The 12,308-nt window shown below is 39.2% G+C and overlaps 1 non-coding gene across 1 annotated transcript; it reads left to right on the top strand.

Moving 5' to 3' along the window:
- The first annotated feature begins 11,678 nt into the window (after positions 1 to 11,678).
- Positions 11,679 to 11,786, top strand: LOC148549309 (small nucleolar RNA R71). The gene has a single exon (XR_015898197.1). It is a non-coding gene; the product is annotated as a small nucleolar RNA R71 (small nucleolar RNA).
- The last annotated feature ends 522 nt before the right edge of the window (positions 11,787 to 12,308 follow it).

Below are 12,308 nucleotides of genomic sequence, written 5' to 3'. Positions count from 1 at the left end.
ACTCTTATCCACAAATCCTAGTCCTTTCCCTTGGAAAGGTCTAGCATTAGTAGATATAGAATTAGCCAACAATGTCCAATTTAATTAAGCACTTAAGCATTCCAACTCAAGTGTCTCCTCTTAATCAACCCCCATGTCAAGTGAAAAATCTACTCCATTGACATGGATGCCAATTTCACATAATAAATGACTAAATAAATACTTGAAGATAATCAAACAAATAATGAGGTAAATAGAAAAAAATACTCTTTGCATTAATAATGTCATAAAAACTTTCCAATTGTAACTCTGAATAAGGATTAAAGATATAAAAGAGTAAGGAAATAGGATAAAAACTAAAATAAGATAAATAGAAATTAAAGGAGCAAGGAAATATAAAACAAACTTGAATAATAAAGTCTTCAATGGAGGTAGTAATATCTAACTAAACAGCATAAAAGTAGGAATCCTAAATCCTAGAGAGAGGAGAGAGTCTCTCTCTCTAAAAGCTACATATAAAAACCTAAAATTGTGTATTTGAAAGTATGATTGATGAATGAATGGATTTCCCCACTTTATAGCCTCTAATCTGTGTTTTCTGGGGCGAAAACTGGGCCAGAAATAGCCCATAAATTACTGGTTGCGAAATCTGCCATGCTAGTTTTTAGTCAGGGTAACTATAGCAAATTATATATAATTTCGAAGCCTCGGATGTTAGCTTTCCAACGCAACTGGAACCGCATTATTTGGACCTCTGTAGCTCAAGTTATGACCGTTTGAGTGCGAAGAGGTCAGGCTGGACAGCTTAGCAATTTCTTCAACTTCTTGTATTCCTTCCACTTTTGCATACTTTCTTTCCATTCTCTAAGCCATTCCTACCCTGTAATCCCTGAAATTACTTAACGCACATATCACGGCATCAAATGGTAATAAGAGATGATTAAATATAGGAAATTTAAGAGCACGAAGCATGTTTTCAATCATAGCACAAAATCAAGAAGGAAATTGTAAAACCATGCAATTAGTATGAATAAGTGAGTAAAGAATTGATATAAACCACTCAATTAAGCATAAGATAAACCATAAAATAGTGGTTTATCAACCTCCCCACACTTAAACATTAGCATGTCCTCATGCTAAACTTAAGAGAAACTATAAAAGTGAAGAGGAATGGTAGAATGTATGAAATGCAACCTATCTATATGAATGCAACTACATGCAGAATGCTTTTTCCTACTTGGTTAAAAGTAAATAAATTCTCCAAGAATAAATATAAACTGGATTCCACTAATTCAAATCAAAAAATAAAGTACAAGTGAACTTGCAAGAAGAAATAGCTCATGAAAGCCAAGAACAAAGAATCGAGCATCGAACCCTCACTGGAAGTGTATGCACTCTAATCACTCATGTGTTTAAGGTTTGATTCTCTCAATTCTCTACTAACCTTGCTTTCTAAGGCTTGCTCTTCATCTAACAATAAACAAAAATTTAATGCATAAATACACAAATCAAGAGGTCTTTTAAGGGTTGTAATGGGGTTAGGGTCAAGGTAGGATTGTATTTGGTCAAGTGGACTAAAATCTGAATCCTTAATTAACTTAAACTTTCCACCTAACTTTAGACAATCCATGTAATCATAATACCACATCTAACTATCCATTAACCATGTTTTTCACATATTCATGCATTCTAATTTCAAGTACAGTACATATGCATTGCTTTCACCATTTACTTTGGGACATTTTGTCCCCTTTTATTATTTGCTCTTTTTTCTTTTCTTTTTCTCTCTTTATTATTATTATTATTATTATTATTATTATTATTATTATTATTATTTTTTTTTTTTTTTAATTTTTTTTATATTTTTTCAATGCATATGATTAAATTATTGAATGCATGAATATGTCCTAAACATTTCTTTCACATTTTCATAAAGATATATAACACCCAATTCTTAAACCAACTATTTCTAAACTCACTTTCTCCACACTTAATTCATGAGCACTCTCACTAGTCTAAGCTAACGAAGGATTCAAATTAAGGACATTATTATTTTTCGTTTAGAGTTAATGATGTGCTAAAGTAAAGAACAAAAGGGGTATAATAGGCTCAAAATTGGTTTGCAAGGGATAATGAAAGGTAAGACCATATGGGTATGTAAGCTCAGTGAAACAATGGCCTCAATCATATAAGTGCATGCATACATCAAACCATGGAAATATAGAATCAAGCAAGACAAAGATCACAATTTTAGAGAGAAAAACACACACCAAATAAATAAAATATTGGTTGATAAGATGCAACCAATCAAATAAGCTCAAAATCTTACTGGTTTTGTGTGTTCGAGCTCTAAACTATGTTCCAAAATAATATTTCTTTAAACAAGTTTAATAAAATTTTTTAATTTAAATTAGTGAAATACTCTAAAAAGTTTCTTGAAAAAGAAAATATTACTTTAACCAAGTGGTGGTAAAATATGCACAAAATCAAACAAACATGTAATCAAACATGCAAATGCAATAACTAACAAATTAACATTGGTGTTGAAAAAGGAAGGTACTAACCCACGGAAGTCGGTATCGACCTCCCCACACTTAAAGATTGCACCGTCCTCGGTGCATGCTGAGATGTGCAAGTGGATGAGTGGCTCCAACTGACGCTTTTCTCCAAGAATTGTGCAGATTGACTTGTCTGTTGCCCCATGTAAACGTTTTCTGTTTGTCTTCCTCGGTGGCCAGCCTGAAAGAAGAAGAAAAGAAGAAAAAATAACCCAAAAATAAATATAAGAAAATAAATAAAGTCTGGGTGGGTTAATGCCAAATAATGAGGGTCTCAATTACATGGTAGCTACAACATACAAGTGAGAAAATAATAGAAGCACATGGCATACTAGTGGTGCAAAATTTGCAACAAGGGGAGAGAGTGTGGGTAATGAAAGACAGTGTAAGTTCATATCAATACAAGAGGAGTACAAGTATCATAAAAGATTAGCATTGATTTAAATAATATTACCCAATCAGAATAAAACAAGTCATGAAGCACCAGGATAATGCAAGAGAAGATGCAACAGTTAAATAAGAAAATTTAACACCAATGGAAAAATAATAAATTTAGAAAAGAAAATAAAAATATGCACAAAATTAAAATGTAGTGAATGAAAGTATGCAAATAAATTAAATAAAATAGAATAGAAGTGAAGAGGGATGAGAGGTTAAAGAGATGAAGAAGAAGAAAGTAAGAAAGAATTAAGAAAGAAGTATAAAGGAGAGAAGAAAGAAGTAAGAATTTAGAAATGGGACACGACGCGTACGCGTGCATCACGCGTACGCGTGGACACTGAGTTGGCCGTTCGACGCGTAAGCGTTGCCCACGTGTTCGCGTGGGTGGTCCGGAAGCTAAATGACGTGCACGCGTCAGGGACGCATACGCGTGGGTGATTTTGTGCCTTGGGCACAGTGCCCGCACCAGGCCAGCACAACTTTCGGCCTGACACCTCTTTACGCCGATTTGTAGGGTCACGCGTACGCCTGAGTGACACGTACGCCTGGAAGGCTGATTTTTGCAATTGACGCGGACGCGTCAGGGACGCGTTCGCGTGGGCTTGTTTGTGCCTGAGGCACGCCTCCAGCCACGCTCCCGCGCAACTCTCTGTAAGGTTTAGCGTCGCATGTGATGCATGCGCGTGGTTCACGCGCACGCGTGGGACGCGTTTTTTTTTATATGTAGTATGTAAATGCAGATGCAGGCTATATGTATGAACACTAAGAAAAATAGAATAAAATAAAACTAAGAATAAAACAAAATAAAATAAAACCAAGACTGAAAGAGAACGATCATACCATGGTGGGTTGTCTCCCACCTAGCACTTTTAGTTAAAGTCCTTAAGTTGGACATTTGGTGAGCTCCTTGTCATGGTGGCTTGTGCTTGAACTCGTCTTGAAACTTCCACCAATGCTTGGACTTCCAATAAGCTCTATCAATACCAGGTAAATTTCTCAAGCTTTGATGGAGTTCTTCACAAGCTTTGAGCTCCCAAAATTGATCCTCATATATTTCCGGATCCCAAATCTTGTTTCTGCACCCGTCTTCAAGTGGAACATGATGATTCCATCCGGGTGGTAAGCAATCTGAATTCTCTACGGAGTACCAAACTCTTCTTTTAGATCTAACCAAATTATCACTAGTTGAGCCCTTACATCTAGCCCTTGAAATATCAACTTTGATGAGCCTTGATTTGCAACTCCAACCACTAAACAGTCTCCTCTTATGCTTTATGCCACAAAGCTTCTTGAGTTGGCCATCCGTTTCAAGAATACCGAACTCAAGTGGGATAGGAAGACGAACAGAGATAAGTTTTACCCACTCGAGTGAAGGAGTAGACGACAACCTAGGTGGAGAAGTCTCCAACGTTCTTGACAAAGCGTACTCAACTCCCGTCCGCCCTTTTCTAAGGATTTCAGCTTCCACATTATTCTCAGACTCAATCAGAGAAGAGTCTTCATATTCAAGGGGTTCATTTGCGGATGTAGATTTATTACTAGGAGGACTTGATGCATGATCTTTATCACCAAGGGAACTTACTTCTTGATCTATCCCATCCAAGTCTTCATAAGGAATATGCCATGGAGGTTGTGCACTGGCCTTCTTGACATCAATTTCAATCTTATTGGAGGAGTACTCTACAATTCTAGATTCCCATGAAGGTTCAGCATCTCCTAAATCTTCAACAACTTCTTCCTCTGCAACTATTATGGCTTCCTCCACTTGTTCCAATACAAAGCCATGTTCTTCATTGTCCACCGGAGTTTCTAGTGTCTCCTTCATGCTACGTTCTTCTTTTGATTCTCCACATGTAGCCATGGGAGTACTTTGAGTACTCAGATGTTGGGAAGCTAATTGATTTACTACCTCGATCAAGGCAGTCGAATTCTAGTACTCCCCGTTTCATCTCTCTTTGCCCTTGAAGAAGAACACCAAGAGTGTCATGCACTGAAGGTTGAGGTGGATATGAGGGCTCATTACTTGGGAGGAAAGGTTCATGATAAGAGGGTGGTTCATCACTCTCCATCTTTTCCACTTGTTGCACAGCACACTTTAATTCCTTGTTCTCAAGTTGAGATTCTTTAGCCATGAAAGCTTCGGGTGCTATTCGGTTTACCGCTCGGTCCAATTGACGCAGGGTTGCTTGAAATTGATCCATTGTTTCCTTGAGACGATCCCTTGACTCTTGTTCTGCTCGGATATCATAAGTAGGATCATGAGGCTCTTAGATTGATGGATATGGATGTGGTTGGTGTGGAAAATCGTGATCGTTCATTCCTTGGTAATGGCACTAAAAACTTAATACGCACGTTCATAATCTTAGTTCTTTGTCACAACTTCGCACAACTAACTAGCAAGTGCACTGGGTCGTCCAAGTAATAAACCTTACGTGAGTAAGGGTCGATCCCACGGAGATTGTCGGCTTGAAGCAAGCTATGGTCATCTTGCAAATCTCAGTCAGGCGGATTCAAATGGTTATAGAGAATTGATAATTAAAATATAATTAAAACATAAAATAGGATAGAGATACTTATGTAATTCATTGGTGAGAATTTCAGATAAGCGTATAGAGATACCTTTGTTCCTCCTGAACCTCTGCTTTCCTGCTGTCTTCATCCAATCATTCCTACTCCTTTCCATGGTAAGCTTTATGTAGGGCATCACCGTTGTCAATGACTACTTCCCGTCCTCTCAGTGAAAATGGTCCAAGATGCACTGTCACCGCACGGCTATTCATCTGTCGATTCTCGATCATGCTGGAATAGGATTCAGTAATCCTTTTGCGTCTGTCACTACGCCCAGCACTCGCGAGTTTGAAGCTCGTCACAGCCATCCCTTCCCAGATCCTACTCAGAATACCACAGACAAGGTTTAGACTTTCCGGATCTCAAGAATGGCCGCCAATAATTCTAGCCTATACCACGAAGACTCTGATCATAAATCAGGAGGCTAAGAGATATGCATTCAAGCTTGCTTTCATGTAGAACGGAAGTGTTTGTCAGGCACGCGTTCATAGGTGAGAATGGTGATGAGCGTCACATAATCATCACATTCATCATGTTCTTGTGTGCAAATGAATATCTTAGAGAAGAAATAGGCTTGAATTGAATAGAAAAACAATAGTACTTTGCATTAATTCATGAGGAACAGCAGAGCTCCACACCTTAATCTATGGTGTGTAGAAACTCTACCGTTGAAAATACATAAGAACAAGGTCTAGGCATGGCCGAATGGCCAGCCTCCATGATCTAAGAACTAAACGTCCAGAGATGTAAATACAATAGTAAAAAGTCCTATTTATACTAAAACTAGTTACTAGAGTTTACAGAGATAAGTAAATGATGCAGAAATCCACTTCCGGGCCCACTTGGTGTGTGCTTGGGCTGAGCATTGAAGCTTTCACGTGTAGAGGTCTTTCTTGGAGTTGAACGCCAGTTTGTAACCTATTTCTGGCGTTTAACTCTGCTTTGCAACCTGTTTCTAGCGTTTAACTCCAGAATAGGGCAGAAAGCTGGCGTTGAACGCCAGTTTGCATCGTCTAAACTCGAGAAAATTATGGACTATTATATATTTCTGGAAAGCCCTGGATATCTACTTTCCAACGCAATTGAGAGCGCACCATTTGGACTTCTGTAGCTCCAGAAAATCCACTTTGATTGCAGGGAAGTCAGAATCCAACAGCATCTGCAGTCCTTCTTCAGCCTCTGAATCAGATTTTTGCTCAAGTCCCTCAATTTCAGCCAGAAAATACCTGAAATCACAGAAAAATACACAAACTCATAGTAAAGTTCAGAAATGTGAATTTTGAATAGAAACAAACAAAAATATAGTAAAAACTAACTAAATCATACTAAAAACTATATAAAAACAATGCCAAAAAACGTATAAATTATCCGCTCATCACAACACCAAACTTAAATTGTTGCTTGTCCCCAAGCAACTGAAAATAAAATAGGATAAAAACAAGAGAATATACTATAAATTCCAAAATATCAATGAAACTTAGCTCCAATCAGATGAGGGGGACTAGTAGCTTTTTGCCTCTAAACAGTTTTGGCATCTCACTTTATCCCTTGAAGTTCAGAATAATTGGCATCTATAGGAACTTAGAATTCAGATAGTGTTATTGATTCTCCTAGTTCAGTATGTTGATTCTTGAACACAGCTACTTTATGAGTCTTGGCTGTGGCCCTAAGCACTTTGTTTTCCAGTATTACCACCGGATACATAAATGCCACAGACACATAACTGGGTGAACCTTTTCAGATTGTGACTCAGCTTTGCTAAAGTCCCCAATTAGAGGTGTCCAGGGTTCTTAAGCACACTCTTTTTTTTTTTTGCTTTGGACCTCGACTTTAACCGCTCAGTCTCAAGTTTTCACTTGACACCTTCACACCACAAGCACATGGTTAGGGACAGCTTGGTTTAGCCGCTTAGGCCAGGATTTTATTACTTTAGGCCCTCCTATCCAGTGATGCTCAAAGCCTTGGATCCTTTTTATTACCCTTGCCTTTTGGTTTTAAGGGCTATTGACTTTTTGCTCTTGCCTTTTGGTTTTAAGAGCTTTTGGCTTTTTCTGCTTGCTTTTTCTTTCTCTTTCTCTTTTTTTTTTTGCTATTTTTTCCACACATTTTTTTCTGCAAGCTTTTGTATTCACTACTTTTTCTTGCTTCATGAATCATTTTTATGATTTTTCAGATTATCAATAACATTTCTCCTTTTTCATCATTCTTTCAAGAGCCAACATATTTAACATTCATAAACCACAATATCAAAAGACATATGCACTGTTCAAGCATTCATTCAGAAAAACAAAAAGTATTACCACCACATCAAAATAATTAAACTAGTTTCAAGGATGAATTCGAAATCATGTACTTCTTGTTCTTTTGTAATTAAAACATTTTTCATTTAAGAGAGGTGATGGATTCATAGGACATTCATAGCTTTAAGACATAGACACTTAAACACTAATGATCATATTGTAAAGACACAAACATAAATAAAACATAAAGCATAGTAAGCGAAAAACAGAAAAATAAGAACAAGGAGATTAAGGAACGGGTCCACCTTAGTGAGGGTGGCGTCTTCCTCTTCTTGAAGAACCAATGGTGCTCTTGAGCTCCTCTATGTCTCTTCCTTGTCTTTGTTTCTCCTCCCTCATAGCTCTTTGATCTTCTCTAATCTCATGGAGAATGATGGAGTGCTCTTGGTGTTTCACCCTTAGTTGTCCCATGTTGGAACTTAATTCTCCTAGGGAGGTGTTGATTTGCTCCCAATAGTTCTGTGGAGGGAAGTGCATCCCTTGAGGCATCTCAGGGATTTCATGGTGAGGAATTTCCTCATGCTCTTGTTGAGGTCCATGATCTCTTGTTTGCTCTATCATTTTCTTAGTGATGGGCTTATCCTCATCAATGAGGATGTCTCCCTCTATGTCAATTCCAGCCGAATTGCAGAGGTGGCAAATAAGGTGAGAAAAGGCTAACCTTGCCAAAGTGGAGGACTTGTCAGCCACCTTGTAGGATTCTTGAGGTATAATCTCATGAACTTCCACTTCCTCCCCAATCATGATACTATGGATCATGATGGCCCGATCTATAGTAACTTCAGACCGGTTGCTAGTAGGAATGATTGAGCATTGAATGAACTCCAACCATCCTCTAGTTACAGGCTTAAGGTCCAGTCTTCTCAATTGAACCGACTTGCCTCTTGAGTCAACTTTCTATTGAGCTCCTTCTACACATATGTCCATAAGGACTTGGTCCAACCTTTGATCAAAGTTGACCCTTCTAGTGTAGGGGTGTGCGTTTTCTTCCATCATTGGCAAGTTGAACGCCAACCTTACATTTTTCGGAATGAAATCTAAGTATTTTCCCCAAACCATGGTAAGCCAATTCTTTGGATTCGGGTTCACACTTTGATCATGGTTCCTAGTGATCCATGCATTTGTCTAGAACTCTTGAACCATTAAGATCCCGACTTGTTGAATGGGGTTGGTGAGAACTTCCCAACCTCTTCTTTGGATCTCATGTCGGACCTCCGGATACTCATTCTTTTTGAGCTTGAAAGGAACCTCAGAGATCACTTTCTTCTTGGCCACAACTTCATAGAAGTGGTCTTGATGGACCTTTGAGATGAATCTCTCCATCTCCCATGACTCAGAGGTGGAAGCAATTGCCTTCCCTTTCCTCTTTCTTGAGGTTTCTCTGGTCTTAGGTGCCATTAATGGTTATGGAAAAATAAAAAGCAATGCTTTTATCACACCAAACTTAAAATGTTTGCTCGTCCTCGAGCAAAAGAAGAAAGAAAGAAGGAGAAAAAGAAGAAAAATGGAGGAGATGGAGGGAGAAGGTGTATTCGGCCAAGGAGGGTTTTAGGTGGTTATGATGTGTGAAAAGGAAGGAGTGATGGTTTGAATTTGAGTGGGTGGGTGTAAGTGGGTTGTATGATGGTTTTGGAGGAGTAATGGAGGTGATTGGTGGAGGTTATTTTGGGGAAGAGTGTTATGGAAGGGTGTGAGGAGGAGAGAAGAAGAGGTGGGGTAGGTGGGGATCCTATGGGGTCCACAGATCCTGTGGAGTCCACAGATCCAGTGGGGTCAAGGACTTAACATCCCTGCTCCAATTAGGCATGTAAAACGCCCTTTGTATGCAATACTGGCGTTTAACGCCAGACTGCTGCCTGTTTTTGGCGTTAAACGCCCAAATGTAGCCTGTTTCTGGCGTTTAACGCCAGGTTGATGCTTGTTTCTGGCGTTAAACGCCAGACAGATGCTTGTTTCTGGCGTTTAAACGCCAGAATGCTCTTCCTCCAGGGTGTGCTATTTTTCATTCTGTTTTTGATTTTCCAGTAGTTTTTGTGACTTCACATGATCATCAACCTAAAGAAAACATAAAATAGCAATGGAGAATAAATAGATATAATTAAATAACATTGGGTTGCCTCCCAACAAGCGCTTCTTTAATGTCAATAGCTTGACAGTGAGCTCTCATGGAGCTTCACAGATGTTCAGAGCATTGTTGGGACCTCCCAACACCAAACTTAGAGTTTGAATGTGGGGGTTCAACACCAAACTTAGAGTTTGACTGTGGGGGCTTTAGTTGACTCTGCAGTGAGAGAAGCTTTTCATGCTTACTCTTCATGGTTACAGAAGGAGATCCTTGAGTTTTAAACACAAGGTTGTCCTCATTTAGTTAAAGGACCAACTCTCCTCTGTCCACATCAATCACAGCTTTTGCTGTGGCCAGGAAGGGTCTTCCAAGGATGATGGATTCATCCTCATCCTTCCCAGTGTCTAGGATTATGAAATCAGCAGGGATGTAAAGGCCTTCAACCTTTACTAACACGTCCTCTACTAGTCCATAAGCCTGTTTCATGAATTTGTCTACCATCTCTAATGAGAATTTAGCAGCCTGTACCTCAAAGATTCTTAGTCTCTCCATTACAGAGAGTGGTATTAAGTTTATGCCTGACCCCAGGTCACACAGAGCCTTCTGAAAGGTCATGGTGCCTATGTTACAGGGAATTAGGAATTTACCAGGATCCTGTTTCTTTTGAGGTAGAGTTTGCTGAACCAAGGCATTTAGTTCCTTGATGAGCAATGGAGGTTCATCCTCCCAAGTCTCATTACCAAATAATTTGGCATTCAGCTTCATGATTGCTCCTAAATATTGAGCAACTTGCTCTTGAGCAATGTCTTCATCTTCTTCAGAAGATGAATAGTCATCAGAGCTCATGAATGGTAAAAGGAGGTTCAGTGAAATCCCTATGGTCTCTAGATGAGCCTCAGATTCCTTTAGTTCCTTAAAGGGAAACTCCTTATAGGTCAATGGACGTCCCAGGAGGTCTTCCTCACTAGGATTCACGTCCTCCTCCTCCTCTTTGGGTTCGGCCACACCAAGGAAGGTAATGGCCTTACACTCTCTTTTTGGATTCTCTTCTGTATTGCTTGGGACGGTACTAGGAAGAGTTTCAGTGACCCTTTTACTCAGCTGGCCCACTTGTGCCTCCAAATTTCTAATGGAGGACCTTGTTTCATTCATGAAACTTAGAGTGGCCTTAGATAGATCAGAGACTATGTTTGCTAAGCTAGATGGATTCTGCTCAGAATTCTCTGTCTGTTGCTGAGTGGATGATGGAAAAGGCTTGCTATTGCTAAACCTGTTTCTTCCACCATTATTAAAGCCTTGTTGAGGCTTTTGTTGATCCTTCCATGAGAAATTTGGATGATTTCTCCATGAGGGATTATAGGTGTTTCCATAGGGTTCACCCATGTAATTCACCTCTGCTATTGTAGGGTTCTCAGGATCATAAGCTTCTTCCTCAGAAGATGCCTCTATAGTACTGTTGGATGCAGCTTGCAATCCATTCAGACTCTGAGAAATCATATTGACTTGCTAAGTCAATATTTTGTTCTGAGCCAATATGGCATTCAGAGCATCAATTTCAAGAACTCCCTTCCTCTGAGGTGTCCCATTACTCACAGGATTCCTTTCAGAAGTGTACATGAACTGGTTATTTGCAACCATGTCAATGAGTTCCTGAGCTTCTGCAGGTGTTTTCTTTAGGTGAATGGATCCACATGCAAAATGGTCCAATGACATCTTAGATAATTCAGACAGACCATCATAGAATATATCCAGGATAGTCCATTCTGAAAGCATGTCAGAAGGATACTTTTTGGTCAGTTGCTTGTATCTCTCCCAAGCTTCATAGAGGGATTCACCTTCTTTCTGTCTGAAGGTTTGAACATCCACTCTAAGCTTGCTAAGCTTTTGAGGAGGAAAGAACTTGGCTAAGAAAGCCGTGACCAGCTTATCCCAAGAGTTCAGGCTATCCTTAGGTTGAGAATCCAACCATATTCTAGCTCTGTCTCTTACAGCAAACGGGAAAAGCATAAGCCTGTAGACCTCAGGATCAACCCCATTGGTCTTAACAGTATCACAGATTTGCAAGAATTCAGTTAAGAACTGAAAAGGATCTTCTGATGGAAGTCCATGAAACTTGCAATTCTGTTGCATCAGAGAAACTAATTGAGGCTTTAGCTCAAAATTGTTTGCTCCAATGGCAGGGGTTGAGATGCTTCTTCCATGTAAATTGGAATTTGGTGCAGTAAAGTCACCAAGCATCTTCCTTGCATTGTTATTATTTTTGGCCATGTCTTCTTCTTTTTCGAAAATTTCTGTCAGATTTTCTCCAGAGAGTTGTGCTTTAGCTTCCCTTAGCTTCCTCTTCAGAGTCCTTTCAGGTTCAGGATCAGCTTCAACACGAATGCTCTTATCCTTGTT

The sequence above is a fragment of the Arachis ipaensis genome, chromosome B8 (genome assembly GCF_059453495.1).
Source record: "Arachis ipaensis isolate K30076 ecotype BB chromosome B8, ASM5945349v1, whole genome shotgun sequence".
In the NCBI taxonomy this organism is placed as follows: domain Eukaryota; kingdom Viridiplantae; phylum Streptophyta; class Magnoliopsida; order Fabales; family Fabaceae; genus Arachis; species Arachis ipaensis.
Note: the sequence above shows the minus strand (reverse complement) of the source record. Positions and strands in the feature narration are given on the sequence as shown.